The sequence below is a fragment of the Rhinatrema bivittatum genome, chromosome 8, assembly GCF_901001135.1.
Source record: "Rhinatrema bivittatum chromosome 8, aRhiBiv1.1, whole genome shotgun sequence".
Classification (NCBI taxonomy): domain Eukaryota; kingdom Metazoa; phylum Chordata; class Amphibia; order Gymnophiona; family Rhinatrematidae; genus Rhinatrema; species Rhinatrema bivittatum.
This window is the reverse complement of record NC_042622.1, coordinates 122179354-122190966: the sequence shown is the minus strand read 5'-3', so window position 1 is coordinate 122190966 and position 11613 is coordinate 122179354.

Below are 11613 nucleotides of genomic sequence, written 5' to 3'. Positions count from 1 at the left end.
AGATAACCCGTTTGACCATGACCAAGAGGTAGTAGGTCCTGAGCATGAGTGGGGCCCCTCAGCATTGTGCACCCATAAATTAACAGATTGGGGGGGGGGGGGGTGGTGGAAATTAAGCCAGAGGGATAATGATGTAAGAAATGCAAAATATGAGGGTCATACAGGTGCATCCCACCACTAAGTGCTCCAGGGTCTCCTCCTCCCTGCCAAATGGGCACAGATGGGAGAGGTCCTCCTCCCTGCCAAATGGGCACAGATGGGAGAGGTCTCAGACCCAGACTAAAACAATTCCCATTGCCACTGCTCCATGCACCATCCTCCATGTTAGGTTCCTGATGTATCTGGGGGCCAGCTCCAAATACAGTTTTTCCCAGCAGGGACATCTCTTATTTCCCAACAACTCATGCCAGACAGTATCTGGGTGGAAGGCAAAAGTGAGGTGGTGTACAGTATGGATGACTAGCAGGTACAGTCCCCTCTGCAGCACAGTGCAGATGGGCATCAGGGAAATCTCCCATAGCCTACAAAGACTGCTGGAGTAAGGAGGACAAGGAAGAGAGGGTTCATTTAGCGGTAACCTAGACTCTATGTGCAGGACCGGAGGGATTGTGGTAGGAGGCAGGGATTCCTGGCCCAAGCTTTTTCGGTGGGTAGCAAACTTTTAATCTGCTGGAGGAACCAGTTGGCAAAATAGAATAAAGCCATGCCCATACACCAGGCCAGCTCTGATTGCTCCACCAACTGCCACCGATGGTACTCGAGCAGGTCACTGACTCTGGTGACATGGGCATGTCCAGCTAGAGGTGCACCATGGGATTCCACAGCACTTCCACACCCAGAGTGGGATTGTGGAAGAGAGATTCTTCCATGAGATCCATGAGCCGGTTCTCAGGCCACGACAAGCAGGCTCCAAGCCTTAAATGTTTCAAATAAAAAAAATGGAGAATTGAGATGTGAGCATGTCCTCTTGTGTGGATGAAAAAAAGGTACCAGTCATAGCCCAGCCCACACAGCTGGTGCTAGAAATGGATCTCTTGGCATTGCTGACTATTTGCATATTGGAGAAGTGGAAGTCCTTGAGGTTGCAGTAGATGGCCTCGTTATCATCTTGTAGGGATGTGAATGCAATCAGTAGTCCCCAAGACAGAAGGGAAACATGTAATGTGGTAGAAATCAGTCATAATTTGTTGTTATAGCTGTCTGCTCTGAGGGAAATATAGATTGGGATGTGTTTTCCTGAGAAATACAGCCAGGAACTGTTCAATACCTGTGGAGGTGAAAGATTGGCTTATTCCAGGTGCGACCCCTAGAGATATGTGGAAGGTGCCAGTGGTCAAATATGTCAGGGCAGTAGTGACCTTAATGTGTACCGGCAAGGTGTGTCCCCTGCAGGTGGAAGGGTGCAGGTCCTGTTCTATCTACTGGCAAGGGAACATTATGGTTTTCTTGGTGAACCTGATCCCACACACCTTGCTCCTCTGACAGATCAAAAAACTGTGACTTACTTAGTCCTGTGTGCTCTCTATAAGGGGTATTTCTTCATCTCCTCTGTTCTCTCTTCCTCCTGAACCATTGTACCATGAGTATCCATAAACCTATTAGAGTCATTTTGAAAATACATTCTCCACCACTGACTCCCACCCCTAGTATGGTCCAGTCTGTCCCAAATGCACTCACTCCTACCCCATTATGGCCCAGTTTGTCCCAGTTACATTCACTCCCATCCCCAGTATGGCCTCATCTGTCCCAGGTACACTCACTCCCACCCCCAGTATGGCCTCATCTGTCCCAGTTGTCATCACTCTCACCTCCCGGTATGGCCCAATCTGTCCCAGGTATGCTCACTCCCACCCCCTAGCATGCTGTCATGAAAGTTTGAACTTGGTGTGTAAAATAGCTGTAGTAAATCGATTCATGCAGTGTTCATGATTTTTGTGCATATGTTGCTTTTAAAATAACTCATTACATGTGTACATGCAAAGCACGCCCAACGTGCCTCTAACATGCTCACTTTTTATGCGTGTACTTTTACTCACGAAGATGGATGTAGGCACACGGGTGACCCATTTATAAAATACAGACTGCACACGGCTGCTTCACATCCGCACATATATGTTCATTTATTTGCGAGTAACGTTTTGAAAATTCACCCCATAATTCTGTGTTTACTCTCCAGATATCAGTCATTTGGGAGTCAGCTGTATTTGTCGATGATGCCCCAAAGCTTGAAAGTGGAACTGGTCATGCACAGTGTGAAATGTTTAAAATCATTTTCTGTGCTTTCCTCCTTGCTGCACTGTATGTCTGGAATAGCTTTCCTGGGTTGATTCATCATTGTCCCCGTGCTGGCCATGTTCAAGTCTCATTTTTGTGTCTTGACAAGATTGTAAGCTCCACAGAGGCAAGGACTCTCTCCTCTGTGTATCTGTTTAGCACTGTGTGCATCTTGCAGCACTATAGAAATGATAAGTAGTAATAGTAGGGGTAGTATTTTACCCTCTTCATCCCTCAATCAACGCAAAACATCCATAGGCCTCTGAACTAGCTTATTAAGTACCTTATCTCCTAATGAAAGGTCCCCTTCATTGACCGATGTTATTGGTAACCATGGATCCAATATACTGGTACGAGTTTACAGAGATTTGTATTAAGCCACATAGCCACAAAATATGTAACACAATGGGCAACCCACTGTGCCTTAACTGCATAGCATGGGACATCTTTCTGGAAAGGACATTGTAGTCAGTTTATATGGTTAGAATCTGAGATGGACTCTTGATCTCCAGAGAGCAAAGGAACAGAGAATCAAGGCACAGTACATTATGAGCAAATAAAAGAATGCTGGAATAAATGCACAGAACGTCTTTGCTCAGTATATTGGCTATGTAGCATTTGAAATAGATGTGCGCCTCTACCTTCTGAAATTATATACTGTATTCCGAAATGTATTGTATAACAGATCCCCTGCATTATATTCTTTAACTGGCTATGGAACCTGTAACATATCCTCTCTCTCTCTGGGTATAAGAATGTACTGTATCTTTATGAGCTTGTTATTGCATTCATACTCTAGAGGGGACTTCACTTTTATTCTGACTCAATTTTATATGAAAATCATGATTAGACATTGTGATCCTCAAAACCAGATTCTGAAAGGGAAATACAATTAAACTCTCTTCCTCCCCCAGATTGCAGTGCCCATAATTCATAAAAACTGTCCATTCCTAGTACTATAAAAACAACAACATATCTGGTCTCCTTTCTGCAGAACTGAGGATGAGCAGGCCCTGCGCATGGATCTCATTAATATTCATTTAGAGAACAGCCCTAAGCACAAGTTAAGCTTTAATTTTGCTGTTAGACTTTGTATATGTTGTTGGGTCCACGGGGCGGAGCTCCAGGAAAAGGACAGGACTGGAGTACACTCCTGGGTTCCTAGCTAAGGGGCTGATGCAGTACAGTGCGCTCGGCTGAGCGCACTGTTTAACCTGCTGTCGGACGCGGGTTAAATAGGCGCTAATCCACCGCCTAATGCAGGGGTCGGGAACCCATGGCTCGCGAGCCAGATATGGCTCTTTTGAGGGCTGCATCTGGCTCGCAGACACGTGTCGCCATACTTCGCGGTTCCCCGCTGACCCAGCTGCTCCCCGGTCCTCCGCCGCCCGGGCTTAAAATGCTGTCAGCCCGGGCGGAATGCGGCAGGACAGCTGGAGTCAGCGGCACCGGCGTGCTCTCTTCTCCTCCCCCCCCCCCCCCCCGCGGCCCGGAAGAGGAAGTGGAGAGCATCGGGTGCCTGCGCGGGAAGAAGAGACCACACTAGCGTGGTCTCTTCTTCCGCGCAGGCACCCGATGCTCACCACTTCCTCTTCCGGGCCGCGGGGGGGGAGGAGAAGAGAGCACGCCGACTGGAGTCATCCGGGTGCCTGCGCGGGAGTCATCGGGTGTCAGCCGGGTGCCAGCGCTGGAGTCATCGGGTGCCTGCGCGGGTCTTCCCGCGCAGGCACCCGATGCTCTCCACTTCCTCTTCCGGGCCGCGGGAAGAAGAGAGCACGCCGGTGCTCTCTTCTTCCCGCGGCCCGGAAGAGGAAGTGGAGAGCATCGGGTGCCTGCGCGGGAAGAAGACTGCAGCGCGGCTCGGAGGAAAATGAAAATCTTCAACCGCGGCCGATGGGACTCCGCCTTCGCCTCCGCGAGGGCTGAAAATGAAGGAGGTTAGCGTTGGGAGGTGGCTGCTGCTGCCGCGAGTTCCCGGGGGGGGGAGAGAGAGAGTGAATGAGCGAGCAAGCATGTGTGTTTGAGATCCTGTGTGTGTGAGTGAGAGATTGCATGTATGTGAATGATTGAGAGCCTGTATATGTGAAAGAGAGTATGTCTGTGATTGAGATCCTGCCTGTGAGAGAGAGAGCATGAATGTAAGTTTACCATTGGGAACCTGTATGTGTAAGTTTGTAATTGAAAACCTGTTTGTTTGAAAGAGTATGTGTGTATGATTGAGATCCTTTGTGTGTGAGAGAGATCATGTGTATGTATGATTAAGAGCCTGTGTGTATAAGTAAGAGAGAGATCATGTGTGTCTGTGTCTGATTGACAGCTGGTTTAGGTGATGGAGCATGTGAGTATGTGATTGAGAGCCTGTGTTTAAATGAGAGAGAGAGACCATGTGTGTCTGTGTGTGATTGAGAGCTGATTTAGGTGAGGGAGCATGTGAGTATGTGATTGAGAGCCTGTGTGTAAATGAGAGAAAGAGAGGACATGTTTGTAAGCATGTGAATGAGAGTCTGTGTGTGAGAGAAAAAGACAGCATGTATTTATGTGATTGAAAGCCTGTGTGTGTGTAAGCGTGAAAAGATAGACAGCATGTGTGTAAATGTGTAATTAAGAGCCTATATAAGTGAGAGAGAAAAAACATTTGTATATGTGAGTGACTGAGAGCATGTGTGTATAGGTGTGTCATTGAGAGCCAGTGTGAGAGAGAGCGCTGGTATGTGACAGGAGAAAGTTCCAAGCAAACCACCCCACCTCCTGCTAATTCAGAACAATCTCAGGACACCTGGATATCAAACGTTCCCAGGTATGCAGAGCAAAAAAATTTTTGTATCCTTATTATTTTTCATTACTGGATCTTTGTGTCTGCTATTTTGAAATATTTTGTTGGTATCTGGAAATGTTTTATATGAGTTTTTAATTATTGGATATTCCACTCATCAGCTGTTTCGAAATATGTTCTTTTTGTTAGTACAGTTTTACTGCTGATGATTTTATATTTCTTGATTTGTTTTATAAGGATGTGTGATGTTTCTTTTTTCCTTTGTTACACTGCATACAGAGACTCTGGCTTGTTGCAGTTTCCAATTCAGTTTTTGTCTGCATGCTTCTTGTTATGCGTTTTGGTCTCTTTATTCTATGTTAGGTGAGGGACAGCACGTGATTCAGGTGAGGTTTTCTGCTGGCGTGTAGTTTCTGTGTAGGACTCTATAGCAGCCTGACTTGGTCCGTTTTCCTAATAGGAGATGTATTGGTGTCTTAAGGCCTGGTGTAATATTTTCAGAGACTTATTGTACTTTAAAAGTGTGATCTTACATAAAATGCACACATTTACTTGTATTTAGTTTTAAACATATTGTATGGCTCTCATGGAATTACATTTTAAAATATGTGGCGTTTATGGCTCTCTCAGCCAAAAAGGTTCCTGACCCCTGCCCTAATGCAATAGGGGGATTAGTGCCTATTTAATGCGCGTCCGACACGGAGTGAATGAGTTAACTCTCATCACATGCAAAAAAATAAATGTGCGACTCAGATGCCCATTTATCGCTCAGACATTAACGCCTGCCTGGAGCAGGTGTTAATAGCTGAGCGCACTGAAAAAAAGTACAGAAAAGCAGAAAAATCCGGCTGACTGCCCCAAAAATAAAAAAAAATAAAAAATCTTTAAAAAAATCTGCCCGCGGCCCGCAGGTTGGAAAACGGATGCTCAATTTTGCCGGCGTCCGTGTTCCGAACCCGTGGCTGTCAGCAGGTTCAATAACCGACGCCAGTAAAATTAAGCATCAACTGTCAAATCCGCTGACAGCCGCCGCTTCCTCCAATAAGGAGGCGCTATGGATGCGCTAGTGTCCCTAGCGCCTCCTTATTAGCGCAGGCTTTCAGATGCATACTGAATCGCGCGCCCAGGAGAGGTGCCTGGTCGCGCGTTGGAAGAGCGGGCGCTCGCCTCGGAGCGCCGGCTCTCCCGCACAGATTACTGAATCGACCTGAAAGAGCTGATCCTCCACTCAAACAGGCAAGAGCAGGGTCCAAGACTACCTTTTAACTGGCATTGCCTCCAGAGAAATGCCAGCCTCTTAGCTGTTGTTCTTCCTTATGGGGTGAGATACAGCAGTCAATTACTCTGTACAAAGTGGGGTAGAGGCAGACACTTCCCCTCAGGTCTGTGGCTTCCTGGAACAGCTGGTAAATGGCTCTTACAGCCCCTAACAAGGCAGGACAGGCTCCCTCTCTCTCAAACACACAACCTGGAACATCCTTCTTCTCTCAGTTGTCTGGGAGATTCAAAAGCTAAGCCCACCTTCCATTTTTCTTGTCATCATTCATTTATGCAGGAGTTGTACAGCTTCCATTGGCTCCTTATTACTCCCTGCTGCTTCCCCCTCCCTTCTAGCTCATTTCGGTTGCCTGTTAACCTTTTGGAGGTGGGTCCTGTAGACACAGCAGCTCTCAGATATAAACAACTGTTTTAGCTCCAGCACTTTTGTTTTTTTTTTCTCAGCCAGGGCAAGTATCAGATTGAATGCTGCTCAGCCTTCAATTTTTACCACAGTCCTTAATTCTTTTCCCTTGTGCTGGGGCAATTAGAGACCCCAGGATAAGCAAAACAATTCTAAAACACCGCTCAAAAAGGAGAAAGACTCCAGTTTGGCTTCTTGTCCCAGTTCATAGTCCTGGTATAGCATAAAACTCAGGGGGCAGGGAGGCAACCTTTTGAAAGCCAGGTCACCCTTGCAGTTACAGAATTACCCCCATAATGTTTTGGGTTAAAAAAAAAACGTGTTGTTAGTGATTGGACAGAGGTTATGAGGTAACCGGAATTTCACTGCATTCATTTGATCTCTTCTGCCCAAACATTGTATTCCGTTCCTGAGAGCTGTTTTTTGAATGAGGTGAATGCCTTCATGGTAGATGTGCCACGCCTTCATGCCAGCATGGTACAGAACAGTAGACAGTAGACACCTTACTCGATAGTTGAATTTCTCTATCATACAACACATTTATACAAGATCTTTAGGGAAGAATTTTCCAGCTTTCTGGAGTTCTTTATGCACATGGATCTGAAGGCAAATTTTCAAAGGGAAATTCCCCCAGGAGTTTCCCTTTGAAAATCTAGAGCTGGTTTGAGACGGCAGGCACTTTCATACCCTTGGACTTTGCACATGCTTTACAACAGGAATAAAATAGTCGCGCTAAAACATGTACAGGAATATAAAAGCAATTCCTCTCTCCTGTCCTCAGTCCTCCCCTTTTTTGATGTGGTGAAAAATATGCTGGCTATCAAACATCATGAATATTAGGGGTATGCAGGGGAAAAATAATTGGTTTGGTTTAAACTGTTTTTATTTTTTTCCCATTTTTGGCCGAATTTCATTTAAGGAGGGAGAGCTTGTTTTGTAAAATATTTTTTGGATCATTCGTTTCAGCAAACAGCATGCACTATTAGCAAACAGTGCACAACCTGGGTGCACAACTGCGCGCGTTCATCGGCCTGAGCCCAGGGAGGTGGCTTCTTTATAACATATGCGTGTAAATGCACACGTGCTATAAAATAGCCTGACCTCGCACACGTGTGCTCAATTTTAAGTGGGTGCGCACAAATGCCACTTCTACGCATAAGTGGGGGGATTTTAAAAGGCCCGCATGCTGACGCCACTGCCAGTTTTTCCAGTTCGCTCCGAGTTCGCCAGTTAAGGGATAGGACTTCCAAACTCCCCTAGTTTAATAGCTCCCCTTTCCCCCCTGTTAGCCCCGACCTTTAAAACCCTGCGGATCTGCCTAGATTTGTTTGTTTTTATACATTGCACATCATCCATAGCAGAAGTAAAGTTACACAGCAGGGGACCCTGGCACGTGACAGTGCGCATAAGTATTTAAGCACACATCTTATGTTAAAATTCCTGGTATGCCCAGACTTCACCCACGCCTCGCCCCTTTTTGGAAACTTTTCATTTGTGCGCACTGTGGCATGTATGTGTGTGACTGCTGGCGGCCTTTAAAAATCCGCTCAGCACGCACTGGCCTCACATATTCACGCATCCCTAATTGATGCACTCATCCGGCTTTTAAAATTCACCTCAGTGTGTGCTATTTGCTGAAATGAATGATACAAACTTTTTCAGGTATTTTCAGATGATTTGATGTTTTGATCTGGTGCAGTAAAGCAACAGAAATTTGACATATTTGTCATGTTTTTCACATTTGGATCATCTGAATGCACATCCCTATACTTCTGGCTTTTAAGGAGAAGGCAATTTTCAACCTGGGGGTTACCCAGGTAGTTTCTTAGCTAGCCAAGCAAATTCCTTTGAAATTGTCTTCCTTCTTTTCTGTGAAAGTATGAAGATGTATTCTTTTGGCTAGGTACACAAAATCCTGTGACTAGAATTTAAACTTTTCAAAAGCAAATTTGATTCATGTTTGTAGATTGAAATGTGACCATATATTATTTTAAATTGTTAAAAATAATTAAACATGGAAGGTAAATGGTTTTTTGATCAAATATTGAAAGTATTTACAGCTGCTTAACTATTTATTTATGGGTATTAATAGGTATAAGTATTAAAAGATATTAATAGGTAATTATTGGATTCCTTTAGATATCTTAGTATCCCAGTTTTGGTTGAGGGGAAGCTTAGTGTACATACTATTTAAATGCATATTCCAAGAAGAGCAGAATGTTTTATTATATTCACAATCATCCAAAGGTTAAAGCTTATTTTGAATACAGATACTAAAGTATGATTAATTTTTAATTCCGCTTTCCCTAATCTACTTCCTTTCAACCTGTTAGTTTTTTTATTTTCTTCATTTTTGCACCTTGTTAATATGATTGTGGTTGATCTGCCTGCTCAATGTGGTTCTATCAATATTTAAACTTATCTGAGAGCATTCAGGAATACTGAATTAGATTCTGTGCTACAACTCTTTTGATTCTGAGCAATGCTTGATTATTGTTTCCCTCATTTGTCAATCTCTAAATATGAAAATGAAAAAGGAGATATTTTGTGCATGAGAGAAGCTGTGGCAAACTGTACACTCAGAATTGTAGAAATCTGATGGTTTGCGTATGTGTACCTGTATAAATCCCTTTGTATTAGATATGCATATTCATCACAGCAGATGAAAAATATACTATAGAACAAGTGAAAACAGTTGTGGACTGTAGTATATATGTTTATTTGTATATATGGAATTCCCCTTAGGTCACATATACTTGCAGAAAATAAACTATATACGGACTGATGCAATATCCGTACGGGAAAAACGTGTGCTCATCACTGAGTGCCCGCTTTCCTAATGCGTGCCCATCCACCTCTCCCGGGTGTGCAATGTAGTAGGCTGCATTAAAAAAGAGGTGTTAGGGGAAATTGTACATCCCTAGTGCCTCCTTGGCATCAGATACCTAGGAGAAGTGGCTGTGTGCAGTTAGGAAAATGCATGCTCAATGTTACCAGCATCCGTTTTCCTAATCCATGCACAGCTATGGGTTAGGAAAACGGGCACTCGTAAATTGAACATCGTTTTCCTAACGGACCGCTGTCAAGACATTTATTTATTTTTCACGTTTCTGCTTTCTGTAGTTCCTCCGACGTAATATGGAAGAACCATAGAAACGCAGTATTTTCTAGAGATGTGAATCGTGTCCTCGATCGTCTTAACGATCGATTTCGGCTGGGAGGGGGAGGGAATCGTATTGTTGCCGTTTGGGGGGGTAAAATATCGTGAAAAATCGTGAAAAATCGTAAAAAATCGAAAAAACGTAAAATCGCAAAACCGGCACATTAAAACCCCCTAAAACCCACCCCCGACCCTTTAAATTAAATCCCCCACCCTCCCGAACCCCCCCCCCAAATGACTTAAATAACCTGCGGGTCCAGCGGCGGTCCGGAACGGCAGCGGTCCGGAACGGGCTCCTGCTACTGAATCTTGTTGTCTTCGGCCGGCGCCATTTTCCAAAATGGCGCCGAAAAATGGCGGCGGCCATAGACGAACACGATTGGACGGCAGGAGGTCCTTCTGGACCCCCGCTGGACTTTTGGCAAGTCTTGTGGGGGTCAGGAGGCCCCCCCCAAGCTGGCCAAAAGTTCCTGGAGGTCCAGCGGGGGTCAGGGAGCGATTTCCCGCCGCAAATCGTTTTCGTACGGAAAATGGCGCCGGCAGGAGATCGACTGCAGGAGGTCGTTCAGCGAGGCGCCGGAACCCTCGCTGAACGACCTCCTGCAGTCGATCTCCTGCCGGCGCCATTTTCTGTACGAAAACGATTCGCGGCGGGAAATCGCTCCCTGACCCCCGCTGGACCTCCAGGAACTTTTGGCCAGCTTGGGGGGGGGCCTCTTGACCCCCACAAGACTTGCCAAAAGTCCAGCGGGGGTCCGGAAGGACCTCCTGCCGTCCAATCGTGTTCGTCTATGGCCGCCGCCATTTTTCGGCGCCATTTTGGAAAGTGGCGCCGGCCGAAGACAACAAGATTCAGTAGCAGGAGCCCGTTCCGGACTGCTGCCGTTCCGGACCGCCGCTGGACCCGCAGGTTATTTAAGTCATTTGGGGGGGGGGTTCGGGAGGGTGGGGGATTTAATTTAAAGGGTCGGGGGTGGGTTTTAGGGGGTTTTAGTGTGCCGGCTCACGATTCTAACGATTTATAACGATAAATCGTTAGAATCTCTATTGTATTGTGTTCCATAACGGTTTAAGACGATATTAAAATTATCGGACGATAATTTTAATCGTCCTAAAACGATTCACATCCCTAGTATTTTCTGCTTTTTAGTTCAACTTTTGGGACTCCTCAAAACTTAACGCCAGCTCCGGGGAGTTAAAATGTGTGCATTGGGTGCACGGTTATTTTTTACATGGGAGGGTAATAGCTAACAGGCTCATCAATGTTGCATTTACATGTGATGAGTGCTATTAGCTATGCCCTGATTTGGATGCACATTTTGGACACTCTGATCCCCTTATTGCATCAGGGGTTATGGATGTGCGTCCAACCAAGGGTTAACCTGTGCGCTAGCCTGAGTGGCCTGATAGTGATCTCCATAGACCACCCCTTTCCCTTCTTCTGATTTTATCTAGTGGGAGAAAAGTCATAGTAAATATTCCATAGATATTCTCCAAACTGCATTCTTGTGCTGGGTTCTTTCTCCTTTTGTAGTTCAGTCCTTTGGTTTGCGAGTTTCTTTGACAGAATATATGCCAGACAGGAGTTAGGAGAGCATTCTTCCTCTGTGGCAGATGCTATATATTAGGTAGAGGTGACAGATGAGACAAGTGAGCACCTGTTATGTGTGGGCCTCCAGGCTCCTGATTCAGGCTGGAAGAATGTGATTACTAGCCAAGAGAAGG